General features: G+C 36.0%; 1 pseudogene; it reads right to left on the reverse strand.

The window, feature by feature from the left end:
* Positions 1-11,527: 11,527 nt before the first annotated feature.
* LOC101567875 lies at positions 11,528-12,232 on the reverse strand (annotated as a pseudogene).
* Between the last annotated feature and the right edge of the window lie 2,095 nt (positions 12,233-14,327).

The following is a 14,327-nucleotide window of genomic DNA, read 5'->3' on the forward strand; positions in this document are numbered from 1 at the left end:
CAGATTGGTACTGTTTCATAGAAATCTGCAATGACCTTTAAATAAGGGTTCATCTAATATATTTTATATAGTCCTGTATAACTATCACATTGAGAGCTCCTTTATTGTTCATCCAGGAACATACTGCAACTTCTCTTACCTTTTGAATTATGCTTTTTGTTATTTCCTATATGTACTTCTGGAGTTATTAAAATATTTCAAGTTTGTATAACCAGAAAATCTTACTTTTAGTTTTCAAAGGTAAGTTTGCTAAGTATAAAATTGAAAGAGGACAGATCTTTTCTTTTCTTTCAGTCCTTTAATTAGCCTAGTTTCTTACACACTTGATCTTTTTTTTACTTTCTAATGTGGAATAAGATGCTATTTACTTTTGTTCTTCCATAGATAATGTTTTTATGTATATACTTTAATGATGTTTTTCTTTCCAATAAGTTTTAGACAATTTCCTTTTTGTGTATCTTGGTATGATTTTGTTTAAATTTCTTGTGCAAAAGGTTCATTTTTCTTGGAAATGCAGTATTATAAGTTGAAGTAAATCCAGAAATTTTAAATCTTTAAATATTTATTGTCTACTCCTTTCTACTTTGAGAATTCTAATTACATGAATATAAGTTTCTTGGTTTTGACACAGTGAACTATTATGACTGATCTGTAAATTCTTCATTTTTATTTTGGACAATTTTTATTGTTATATTCATTTATATTTGTAAATAATTTTCAATTTGCAATCCATGAAAAAAATTAAAATAAATAAATAAAAGACAAAGCAAGAGGCATTACAATTCCTGATTTGAAATTATACTACAAAGCTACTGTAATAAAATCAGCATGGTAGTGGCAACAAAATAGACCTGAGGATCAGTGGAATAGATTAGTAGATGCAGAGGCCTCAAGGAACACACTCAATCACCTTATTTTTGACAAAGGGGCCAGACACTCTTACTGGAAGAAAGATAGTCTCTTTATCAAATGGTGCTGGAAAACTTGGCTCTCTACATGCTGAAAACAAAAGCTTGACCCAGGTCTTTCACCATACACTAAACTAAAGTCAAAATGGATTAAAGAACTGAACATTAAAACAGAAACACTCAATCTCCTAGAAGAGAAAGTAGGAGGAACTCTTGAAGACATAGGGGTAAGCAAAGAGCTCATGAACAATAATCAAATTGCAGGGGAAATACTTAAAAGAATTAATAACTTGGACCACTTTTTATTGAGAAGTTTTGCATGTCAAAAGAAATTACCAACAAAGTGAAAATACAACTCACAAACTTCAAAAAAATCTTAACTAATAAGCACTCAGACAAAGGTCTGCTGTCTAGAATTTATAAAGAACTAAAGAACATTAGGGTCTCTAAATTTAAAGACCTGATCCAGAAATGGGCATCCGAGATGAAGACACACTTCTCAGAAGACGAAATTAAGGAAGCAAATAAATATATGAAGAAATGCTCCACATCACTAGCCATCTGTGAAATGCAAATTAAAACAACACTGAAATACCATCTCATCCCAAAAAGAATGGCTATCATAAAGAAATCAACCAAGAACAAATGTTGGAAAGGCTGTGGGGAAAAGGGAACCCTTCTCCACTGCTGGTGGGAGTGTAGACTGGTGCAGCCATTATGGAAATCAGTGTGGAGACTCCTTAAAAAACTAGGACTGGAAATTCCATTCATGCCAGTTATCCCCCTACTGGGAATTTTCCCCGTGGAACTGAAAACATCATATCATAGTGATATATGCATACCTATGTTTATAGCAGAACAATTTGTGATAGCCAAATCTTGGAAACAACCAAGATGCCTGTCACATGAGGAAAGGTTGAAAAAGATGTGGTACTTTTATATAACGGAGTATTACTCAGCTATAAAGAATGATAAACTCAAAGCCTTCATATTTAAGTTGAAGCCACTTGAAGATATACTTATAAGTGAAATAAACCAGTCCAACATGTGTAAATATCATATTGTCTCCCTAGTATATGAATATGTCTCCCTAGTATAAGATATGTAAATATCATATGTCTCCCTAGTATAAGAACTTAAAAGAGGAATTTCATATAGAAAGTTGCAACACAAATAAAAGTTTCATATAGAAAGTTGCAACACAAATAAAAGTAAAGTGAGAACTTGAGGATTGGACTATGAGGAGTGGGCAAGGAGAAAAGCTGAGAATCATGACAGGGGAAAAGCCATGCATCAGATGGGTAGGGCAGTGATCCTGGGGGCCATCAGCAGATTTTTGAGACTAGTGGTTAGCTGGTGAGATTCTCACCCTAACTCTATATGCTAGTGCCTGTGACCCAGGTGGCTGCACTAAGGATGGCGATGTGTAATAGAGGTGTCACGCTTTGAGTGCCTGCCATCCTGGTCTTCTAAATATGTACTTCTTGTCATGACATACCATTTATTGCCATAATGTCTCCCAAGTGAATTTTTTTAAAGGGTAATAAGTGAAAAAAAAAGACACAAGAATAAGAAAAAAAGTCACAGGTTTGTCCTGTTACAATTCTGTACATGGTTAGATTTCTAAATTTCTTTGTAAAAATATGTAAATGCTTATTCATACTTTTATAAATTTATTTTTCCTTCATATTCTGTAAGGACTTAGAGCTCAACATACTAATATTTGATGGAAAATACCTATTCCATGATATGCCAAAGATGTTCAATATTTAGACAGATAGGGTAAACTGAACTGTTAACAACCTAAGTTAGCAGATCAAAACTAGAGAAAAGGAAGGGCTGCAAGTTCAGCCAACATTTTGGCCCTAGCCTCTCAAGGTCAGTGAAGACTCGGGACATAGGAGAACCTGTACTGTAACAACATGTAACTCAGTTGCGCTCCAAATTTTCTGATCAAGATTATAGAGCCACAGAGGAATGTGATTGATGATGTATAATATGCCTGGGGAGAGTCACATGGAGAGAAAAACATTCTCTCAGGCTTTCACAGAGAGCAAATTGGTCAAGCAATGGCTGTGACTCACCCTCATGGCTGACAGTGACAAAAGATCTACAAAATGCAGTACAGGGCTACAAGTACCTGAGGGTACATGTCTGACCTTATCAGATACAAAAGTTACATTCCTTGCTATATAGGTCTTGCTTTACCTTGGTCTTAATCATCCAGCAGAAAAGTGTAAAAATAAGATATATAAAGTAACACCATATTAATATGATGAGCTGTAAAAGGCTCAAGTCAATAACTTCTGAGGATAACCCACTAATATTATAGACTGTTAGACATAGTTGAATTGTTTAGCTGAATTCAAACACCTATAGTATTTAGTTGCCAATAGAATATTCACCTCTGACAGGACTAAACAAAAAAAAGGTATACAATAGAAAGATTATTTGATATTTATATATACAAAATATTTAGGATAGATATAAAGCTACTTTCACTTAATTCAATGAGAAGAAAAAGGTGTACTAATAGTGTTTGGACAGGATATCCTGTCTGCTTCTTGTACTATGGATAACCACTAAGAAGATAACAATGTACAATGTATTGATTATCGAAACTGTCCTATTAACCAGCTTTGAAACTGTCTCATTCATATTTGTTTCTCAATAAAATTAAAACAAAAAACAAAAAATTTATTCCTCATGCAAGTATTACCCTGATTCCAAAACCAGAGAATGCAACCAAAAAAGAAAACTACAGGCCAATCTTCCTAATGAACATACACATAAAACCCCACAAAGCAATGCTAATGAATAATGCACAAAGTCATCAAAAAGGTTAGACATTGTGACCAGGGGATGCATTAATGGTTCAATATATGTAAATCAGTAAGTGTTGTACACCACTTCAACAGAGCCAAAGACAAAACTCAAATGATCCTCTCAACAGTTGCAGAAAAAGCATCTTACAAAGTCCAATATGCACTCATAATAAAAAACCCTAGTGGAAATTAGAATAGGTGGACTTTACCTCAATCTGATAAAAGCCATCTCAGACAAACCAATAGCCAATATCACAGTAAATGGTCAAAAACTGTAAGCTTTTACTTTAAAATCAGGAACAAGATAAAGATGTCCATTATCACCATTCCTATTAGATATAGTACTAGAAAAATTAGCCAGAGCTATTAACAAGAGAGAGAAGTTTCAAAACAATAGGAAAAGAAGAATTTACATTATATAATTATATTTGATGATATTCTACATAGAAGACTCAGAAAACTGCATCAAAAAAACTTAGAGATTTAATCATTAAATTCAGTACTATATCTAGATACAAAGTCAGTGCTCGAAAATCAATAGCATTCCTGTAAATAAGAAACAAAGTCACAGAGAGAATTTAGAAAAACAACACTTTCACATTAGCATCTGAAAGAAATTAAATATTTAGGAATCAAACTAATAAGGGAATCAAAAGATCTATACTTTGAAAATTACGCTACTCTGAAAAAGAAGATTAGAAAGGATATCAGAAAATGAAAAGGTATCCCTTCCTCATACATAGGAAAAGTCAGCATAGCAAAACGGCCATACTCCCAAAACCATTATACGGATTTAGTATATTCACAATCACATTATCATTAGCATACCTCACAGATCTAGAGACAATAATCCTGATATTCATTTGCAACCAGAAGAGGCGTAGAACAGCAAAAGCAATCCTGGACAACAGAGGCAAGTCAGGGAGCAGCACAATCCCTGACTTGAAGTTATACTATAAAGTTACTACGATAAAATCAACATGGTATTGGCAAAAAAGACCTGAGAATCAGGGGAACAGAATAGAAGATGCACACACAAATTTAAACACATTCAGCCTCCTCATCTTTGACAAAGCAGCCAAACATGCTCACTGGAAGGAAGATAGGCTCTTTAACAAACGGTGCTGGATAAACTGGCTTTGCACATGGCAAAGACTAAAACTAGACACATGCCTGTCACTATTCACTAAACTAAAGTCAAAATGGATCAAAGATCTAAATATTAGAAAACATCAAAAAGTAAATAAATCAAACAGAAACACTAAATCTACTGGAGCAGAAAATGGGTAGAAATCTTGATGATGTTAGGGTAGGTAGAGAGTTCATGGACAAAAACCAAACTACACAGGAAATAATTCAAAGAGCCAACAATTGGCATATCATCTATTTTGAAAAGTTTTTGCACATCAGAAGAAATCACCAACATAGTAGAAAGAAAGCCCACAAATCTGGAAAAATATTAGCAGACTGTCCTTCAGACAAAGGACTCCTATCTAGAATATATAAGCAATTTTTAAAGATCAGGCCTCCATGATACAAAGACCCAATCCAGAAATGCACATCTGAGATGAATACACATGTCTTTAGGGTGGGGGATTTAGATCTGCAGCACAAGAGCCATCCTGGCAAGCACAAGACACTGAGTTCAATTACTGGTACAAAAAAAATTCTGAATATAAATGTCTCAGGTGAATAAATACAAATGGTGAATAAATATATGAAAAAATCCAAAATCATTTATCATTTCAGCAAGGCAAATTAAACAACACTGAGTTTCCATCTCACCCCAGAAGGAATGGGTATCACCAAGAAGTCAATCAATGAGAAATGATAGAGGGTAAAAGGAACCCTTCTCCACAGGTAGTGGGAATTTTCCATAGTGGTACAACCACTATGGAAATCAATGTAGAGATTGCTCAAAAAACTAAGATTAGAGGTCACATTCAACTCAGCTAGTCCCCTTCTGGGTATTTTTCCAGAAGAACTAAAATCATCATACCACAGGGATATATGTATCCCCATGTTCTAGCAGCACAATTTGTCATCACTAAATCTTGGAAACAACTGAAATGCTCATTAATCAATGAATGGATAAAATGGAGTGTTTTTTGTAAAATATAGTGGAGAACTCAGCCATAAAGAAGGATAGGCTTGAGAACTATATGTAAATGGATGCAACTAGAAGCCGTACTCATAAGTGAAATAAATCAGACCCACATGTGTGAACATCATATTGTCTTTCCAGTGGGAGAAGCTGACTGAGTAAATAAGACCCAAAATGTACAACAGATACTGTCATTTGGGGAGAAACTGTTCACAAGGAAAAAAAAAACTGATGAGGAAAAGGAGAAAGGAAAGAAGATATATTAAAGATACTTATACAGCTAGTTTCTCTTAATTCATTGAAAAGAAAGGTTTGTACTAGTATTGTTTAAATAATATTTTATCTTATATTCATTTTAATGAGAAAAAAGATAAAATAGCAATGAAAAAGTTTCAGAACAAGTTAGTATGACATTTATAATAATTAATGCATTGCATATTATTGTCTTAATAGCAATTATTCAGAGCATAAGATGTAGACATGATATCCTATCTCAACAATATTAGTACAAATGTTCAGGCAATATTTAATGCCTACATCTTGTGCCTTGAGTAAGTACTATGAAAATAACATTGTGCAGTATATTCATTGTTGTTACTTTCATATTATCCTGATTTGAAACTGTTTTATTTTATTTCTATTTTTCTTCTCTTTAAAATAAAAAAATAGAATTCATTGGAGGAAAATAAAACCTCAGAAACAGAGTTAGTGCAGAGCTGATATCTACAGTGATCTTTGAAAATATCTCTATGCATATTTATTTTTTTACTACAAAACATTTCAACACAGGTGAGTGTGATAAAAGAATAGAATACAAAACCAGACCAAAAAAAATTACCAAAAAGTAGCAAAACTAAACCAGAGCTTAGAACAAATGGACTTGGTGGACATATACAGAGTGTTCAACCCAAACGCAACTGAATACACATGTTTTTCAGCTGCACACGGGTCATTTTCTAAAATAGAACAAATATTAGTCCATAGATCATGCTTAAGTATATGTAAGAAAACAGAAATTATCCCATGCATATTATCTGACCACAGTGCAATGCAACTGGAAATCAATGAGGCAAGAACACAGAAAAACCCATAACTACATGGAAATTAAACAACACCCTACTCAGCAACCAATGGGTCACAGATGAAATTACACAAGAAATTCAACAATATCTACAATTCAATGAAATTTCAACCACAACTTATCAGAATTTATAGGATGTGATGAAAGCAGTTCTCAGAGGGAAATTCATAGCTGAGAACTCACACATCAGAAAAGCAGAATGAAAATAAATAAACACCATAATGCTGCACCTCCAACAACTAGAAAAGGAAGAGCAAACCAAACCCAGAGCTCAAAAACAGGAAGAAATCATAAAGATTAGAGCAGAAAATTAATCCAATTGTGATGAAGAAAGCAGTTGAAAGAATTAATGAATCAAAAAGCTAATTCTTTGAAAGACTAAATAAAACTGATAAGCCCCTAGCTATCCTCATCAAAAAGAGAAAAGAAATAATTCAAATACAAGCAATAAGTAATGAAAAGGGGGTAATTACTATAAACTCAGTGGAAATTCAGAAGATTATCAATAGCTACTTCAAGAATCTTTAACTCACACAGATTAGAAGACAGACAAAATGGACAAATTCCTAGAAAGGTACAAATTACCAAAACTTAATCGACAAGATACAACCACTCTCAATAGCCCAATAACAACCAATAAAAAACAAGATGTAATAAAATACCTACTGACAAAGAAAAGTCCAGGTCCTGATGGATTCACTGCTGAATTCTACAAGAAATTTACAGAAGATGTAGTCCCCATACTCCTCAAACTCTTCAGTGAAATTGAAAAGGAAACAGTTCTCTAAATGTCATTCCTGGAGACAAGCATTATAATGATACCAAAACCAGGGAAAGACACAACTAAATGAGAGAATTACAGTCCAATTTCCTTCATGAACATAGATGCTAAAATCCTAGCAAATAGAATACAGCAAATCATCAAGAAGATCATACACCTTGACCAGGTAGGATTCATCCCAGGGATGCAAGGATGGTTCAATATTTGAAAATCTATAAATGTAATACACTATATCAGTAGAGCAAAATCTAAAAACCACATGATCATCTCCATTGATGCAGAAAAGGCTTTTGACAATGTCCAACACTCATTCATGTTCAAAGTCCTACAGAAAATTGGACTAGAAGGCCTCTACTTCAATGTGAAGTAAAAGTCATCTATGACAACCCAACAGCTAATATAATTCTAAATGCGAGAAAATGAAATCTTTTATTCTCAGATCTGGTACAAGATAAGGATGTCCTCTCTCACCCCTCCTATTCTATATAGTTCTGGGATCATTAGTTAGAAGCATTAGATAAAAGAAAGAAATAAAAGGAACAAGAATAGGAAAAGAAGTTAAATTATCATTATTTGTAAATGACATGATACTTTACTTGGAAGACAAAAAAAACTCCATCAAGAAGCTAGTAGAGGGCTGGTGAGATGGCTCAGTGGTCTAAAGCACCTACTTAGAACAAGCTTAGCAAAGCACAGGGACCACGGTTCAACCCCCAGCACCACATGCCAGCCAGCCCCGCTCCCTGGTGGGCTGAGCTGGCCACACACACAAATAAAAATAAATAAATAAATAAATAAATAAATAAATAAATAAGAAGCTAGTAGAATCAATACACAAATACAGTAGCATAGCAGGATACAAAGTCAATACACAAAATTCAATATCAATCCCCTATAAAAATAAGAAACACACTGAGAGGGAAATTAGAGAAGCAATACCTTTTACTATAACACTGAGGAAAATGAAATACCTTGGAACTAATCTAACTAAAGAAGTCAGAGATCTTTTCAAGGAAAATTACACTACTCTTAAAAGAGAGATCATAGAAGATTTCAGAAAATGCAAAGATATTCCCTGCTCCTGAATGGGAAGAACAAAAATCGTGAAGATGGCCATACTCCCAAAATTGTACAGATTTAATGCAATCCCTATCAAATTACCACCTACATAGCCCCCAGACTTAGAGAAATCTTTCCTAAACTTGATTTGGATCCAGAAAAGACCTAGAATAGCAAAGGCAATCCTGGTCAACAAAGACAAGGCAGAAAATATTACAATTCCTGACTTGAAATTATACCACAAAGCTACTGTGATAAAATCAGCATGGTACTGGCAATGAAATAGGCCTGAGGATCAATGGACTAGATTAGAAGATACTGAAGTGTACAGCAAATAACCACTAAGAAGAATATATTCAGTGTGTTATTTGTTGAAACTGTACTTCCGATTTGATTTGAAACTGTCTCATTGCTGTTTATCAATACAATTTTGGGGAAAAAAAGAAGAAGAAGATACTGAAGCCTCTACGAACACACTTAGCCACCTCATCTTTGACAAAGGGACCAAACATACTCACTGGAAGAAAGATAGCCTCTTTAACAAATGGTGCTGGAAATACTGGCTCTCTACATGCCCAAAACTAAAACGACCCAGGTCTATCACCATGCACTAAGCTAAAGTGAAAATGGATTAAAAATCTAAACATTAAAACAGAAACACTAAATCTCCTAGAAAAGAAAGTAGGAGGAACTCTTGAAGACATAAGGGAGGCAAAGAGTTCATGAACAAAAATCAAATGGCATGGGAAACATTTGAAAGAATTAACAATTGGGACCTCCTCATATTGAGAAGTTTTTGCACGTCAAAAGAAATTACTAACAAAGTGAAAAGACATCCCACAAATTGCGAAAAAATCTTGACAAATAAGCACTCAGACAAAGGTATGCTCTCTAGAATTTATAAAGAACTAAAAAACACTAGGGGTCCAAAATTTAAAGACCCAATCCAGAAATGGGCATCCGAGATGAGCACACACTTCTCAGAGGATGAAATTAAAGAAGGAAATAAATATATGAAAAAATGCTCCACATCACTAGCCATCTGTGAAATGCGAATTAAAACAACACTGAGATACCATCTCACCCCAAAAAGAATGGCTATCATAAAGAAATCAACCAAGAGCAAATGTTGGAAAGGCTATGGGGAAAAAGGAACCCTTCCCCACTGCTGGTGGGAATGTAGACTGGTGTAACCATTCTAGAAATCAGTGTGGAGACTCCTTTAAAAACTAGGGCTGCAAATTCCATTCATTCCAGCTATCCCCCTATTGGGAATTTTCCAGGAGGAACTGAAAACGTCATATCATAGGATGTATGTGTACCTATGTGTATAGAAGCTCAATTTGTGATAGCCAAATCTTGGAAACAACCAAGATGCCCACCACATACGGAATGGTTGAAAAAGTTGTGGTATTTTTATACAACTAAGTATTACTCAGCTATAAAGAATAATAAAATGGAAGCCTTTATATTTAAGTGGATGCCACTTGAAGATATACTCATAAGTGAAATAAAGCAGACCCACATGTGTAAATATTGTATAATTTCCCTAGTATAAGAATTCAAAAGAAGAAATACAAATAGAAAGGTATAACACAATTAAAAGGAAAGCAAGTACTTGACAACTGGACAATGAAGAGAGGGCAAGGAGAAAAGCTGTGAAACATGACTGGGGCAAAGCCACACATTTATATGCACAGGATGGGTAAGGCAATAATTCTGCAAAACATCAGCAGGTTTTTGAAACCAGCCATTAATTGGTAGGATTCTCACCCTGACTAACTATATATGCTGATACCTGTAAACCAAGCAACTGCACTGAAGATAGCAATGTGTAATAGAAGGGTCACACTTGGAATGCAGGTCACTCTGGTCTTCTAAATACATCCTTCTTGTCATGACCTACCAATTATTACCATACTGTCTCTCCAGTAAATTTTTTTGGTTTTTTTAAAGGGTAATAAATAAAAAAAGACCTAAGGAAAAAAGTCACAGGACTGTCCTGCTATAATGCTGTTTATGGTTAGATTTCTAAATTACCATGTAAAAATATGTAATTGTTTATTCATATTCTTTAAGTATTTCTCTTTTTTAGATATTTTTTCTCCATATTCTATAGGAATTTAAAGTTTAACATATCAATACTTAATGGAAAATACCTGTTCCAAGTTATGCCTAAGATGTTTGATATTCAGACAGACAGTGATATAAACCCAACTGGATATGTCATAGGGTAATAATAAGCTTCTCTTCTGGAGAGTTAACAACCTACATTTTCAGACCAAAAACTAGAGAAATAGAAGGGTTGCAAGGACAGCCAACATTTTGACCATAGCCTTTCAAGGTCAGTGAAGACTCAGGACATAGGAGAACCTATACTGTAACATCATGTAACTCAATTGTGTCCCAAATTTTCTGATCAAGGAGATTATGGGGCCACAGAGCAATGTGATCAATGACATAGAGTGTGCCTAAGGAGAGTCACATGGAGAGAAAACATTCTCTCAGGCTTCACAGAGAGCAAATTGTCAAGCAATGGCCGTGACTCATCCACATGGCTGACACTGACAAAGGATCTGCAAACTGCAGTACAGGGTTACAGGCATAAATCCTGAGGGGCCTTGACTGACCTTATCAGATACCAAAGTTACATTTCTTGTTATATAGGTTTTTTGTTTTGCTTTGTTTTGTTTTTTTTTTTTTTTGCCCAAGGCCACAGGCTGAGTTTTATTGGGACAGCTCACGGGCTGAGGCCTGGGTGTGTGGGTTCTAGGAGGCAGAGTCGGAGGCCTCTGAGCTGTCCTTGACACCCGTGCTCTCTGTGGTCTCGCTGACCTCACTGAGGTCCTTGCTGTCCCCACCACTGTCTTCGGCAGCTAGGGTCTTCTGCTCCCGGCAGGCCTCGCCCGGGGCCTGGCAAGGAAGCACCTTTGCCCACCACCTTGTTCTCGATGGCAGCCAGCACCACATGCCTGTTCTTGTCCTTCAGCTCCAGGTGCCGCCTCAGCTCCTCAGCCATCTGGGTGAAGTCCCGCTTCATAGCGTAGGCATCTTCCCCGTCTGTGTAGTACTTCGGCTCCACCTCGCTGATCTGAAAGTTGAGGGTGTTGGAGTAGAGGTGCAGGGCGGCCGGTTACTCTTCCTGATGTGCAGGGAGACGCACTTGGCATTGAAGTTCTCAATCATGGCTCGAGAGGCCTGGTCCATGAGCTTCTGGGCCAAGCCCCGGCGCCTGTGGGAGCGCTTCACAGCCAGTGAGGTGACGTGTCCGTGGGGCACATCATCCAGATCCTCCTCCATTTTGGCCAGGACATACCCAATCTTCCCATTCTCATCCTCGGCAGTGTAGGACAGCTGAGGCCAGGAGAGGCCATGGTAAAAGTACTACTTCATCTGGTAGTTCTCGGGCAAGCAGAGCAGGCTGCAGTGCGGCATGTTCATCAGGTCCTCGGGCCTCGCATTGCGGATGTTCATCACGGCGACGGGACCGGGCGGCGGCGGAAGAGGCAAATAAGTGGCCTTTTTTTTTTTTTTTTTTTTTTTTTTTTTTTTTTTTTGGCGGAACTGGGGATTGAACTCAGGCCCTTCTGCTTGCCAGGGAAGCGCTTATTCCACTGAACCATCTCCCCGGCCCCTCTTGTTATATAGGTCTTGCTTTATCTTAGTCTTAACCATCCAGCAGAAAAGTATAAAAATGAGTTATATAAAGTAAAGCCATATTAATATGCTGAGCTGTAAAAGGCTCAAGTCAAAACTTGTGTAGATAACCCACTACTATTGTAGACTGCTGGACCGTGTTGGATTATTTTGCTGAATTCACATACCTACAGTATTTAGATGCCAATGGAATACCCATCTCTGACAGGACTAAACAATAAAAGTGGATACAAAGGAAGGACCATTTTGTATCTGTATATGCAGAATAGTTAGGATAGATATACAGCTACTTTCACTTAATTCAATGAGAAGCAAGATTTGTACTAATAGTGTTTGGATAGGATATCCTGTCTGCATCTTGTACTATGGACAACCATTAAGAAGATAACAATGTACAATATATTAGTTATTGAAACTGTCCTATTAATCTATTTTGAAAATATCTCATTGCTATTTGTTTCTCAATAGAATAAAATAAAAAGAACAGAATATGAAGATACATAAAAGATGAGCAGGACTAAGTCCAGGGAAACAAGAAAAATTCAACCAAACAAAAATAATGATAATTTTCATAACCATTCTTGGTTAAAGGACTACTAGGGTAGAATAAATGGGAGCCTGGATCCTAGCAAGGCAGTGTGAACCATGCTGAGCTGGGCCTGGCAGAGCCCCTCAGGTATCACTGTAATTGAGTGTCTATATTTGTATTCAAAATAATATTTTTAATGTATTATCTTAAATATTATTATTTTCTTTAAAAGAAGTTAATTATTTACTTTTCTTTTAAAAAATACTAATTTTAAATAAAATCTGAGTTAGCAAACTACATGGATTAGGTGGTGACAACTTTACATGATTCTTCCTGTTAAGTATCCAATCATCAGAAAGCATAAATACAAAAGTAAGCTTCACACAAATAAGCAAGCTGGATGTATCCGACTTGTTAACGTATGGCTTAGCACAAATACTCTTGCCATTGCTTATTGAATCTGATTTAATTTTCTGTATGCTATTTTAACCAAAGGAAGAGTTTATTCTGGAAAACAGTGGGCCTTTCTGTGGACAAAACTTTGTTAATTTATGTGTAAAGTCAATCATTAAAATGAAAAGGAAGCCTTGGTGATATAAGACACTTGTGTTGAAATGGGGGAACCCTTAAAAATTTTCTGTCTTTTTAAGAATTTTGGACACATGCCCCAATGCAGTTGTCACCCTTCAAAATAAGTGTCTCTTTCCTCAGGTCACCTGGATGAAGGCCAAGCTGCGTGCAGTACATACTCCGGTGGCCGTGCAGTGCGCAAGCTATCACACCCCATCTTTACCCCACGTACGCACTCTATCTGCTTTAGTTGAAAACTCCTTAGAACATTTGAAAGGACTAACTGATGTTTCATGCACTGAGCTTTAAGGATTATTTTACATAGAAGCCCCTGGTTCCACTTCACACCAACTTTCTTGTTACCAAGCTTTCTAAATGGATTCCTCCCTATTGGCTTGTCTCCTGGGAATGAACTGCTCCTCTATTTATTTAGATTTTTAGACCTGGTAGTATTTTTCATAAAGACAAATTTATCATAAAGACAAATTTATGATACTTCTATATGCAGCAATTTAGTTACAACCCCTTTTGAGGAAGAAAATTTGTAAAACCTCAGAACAAAAAGACAGAAACAATGATCTACAACCAAATATGACTTCTCAGTATGTTTTGACTGGCTGGCATAATTTCCGAGTGTTTCTAGAGAATGACACCTGGAAATTCACCCTTGCTCTACAACTTTTTCATTTCTTGACTTCTGTAGAGAGGAAGAGCTACAGTAGAACAGATCATCTCTCCAGGAAGAGCAAGAAGTCAGTGATTGGATTATCAGCAGCTGGAAAAAGAAAGTGCAGGCCAGCATCGCTTCACGTG

The sequence above is a fragment of the Octodon degus genome, unplaced genomic scaffold (assembly GCF_000260255.1).
Source record: "Octodon degus isolate 3935 unplaced genomic scaffold, OctDeg1.0 scaffold00306, whole genome shotgun sequence".
Lineage (NCBI taxonomy): Eukaryota > Metazoa > Chordata > Mammalia > Rodentia > Octodontidae > Octodon > Octodon degus.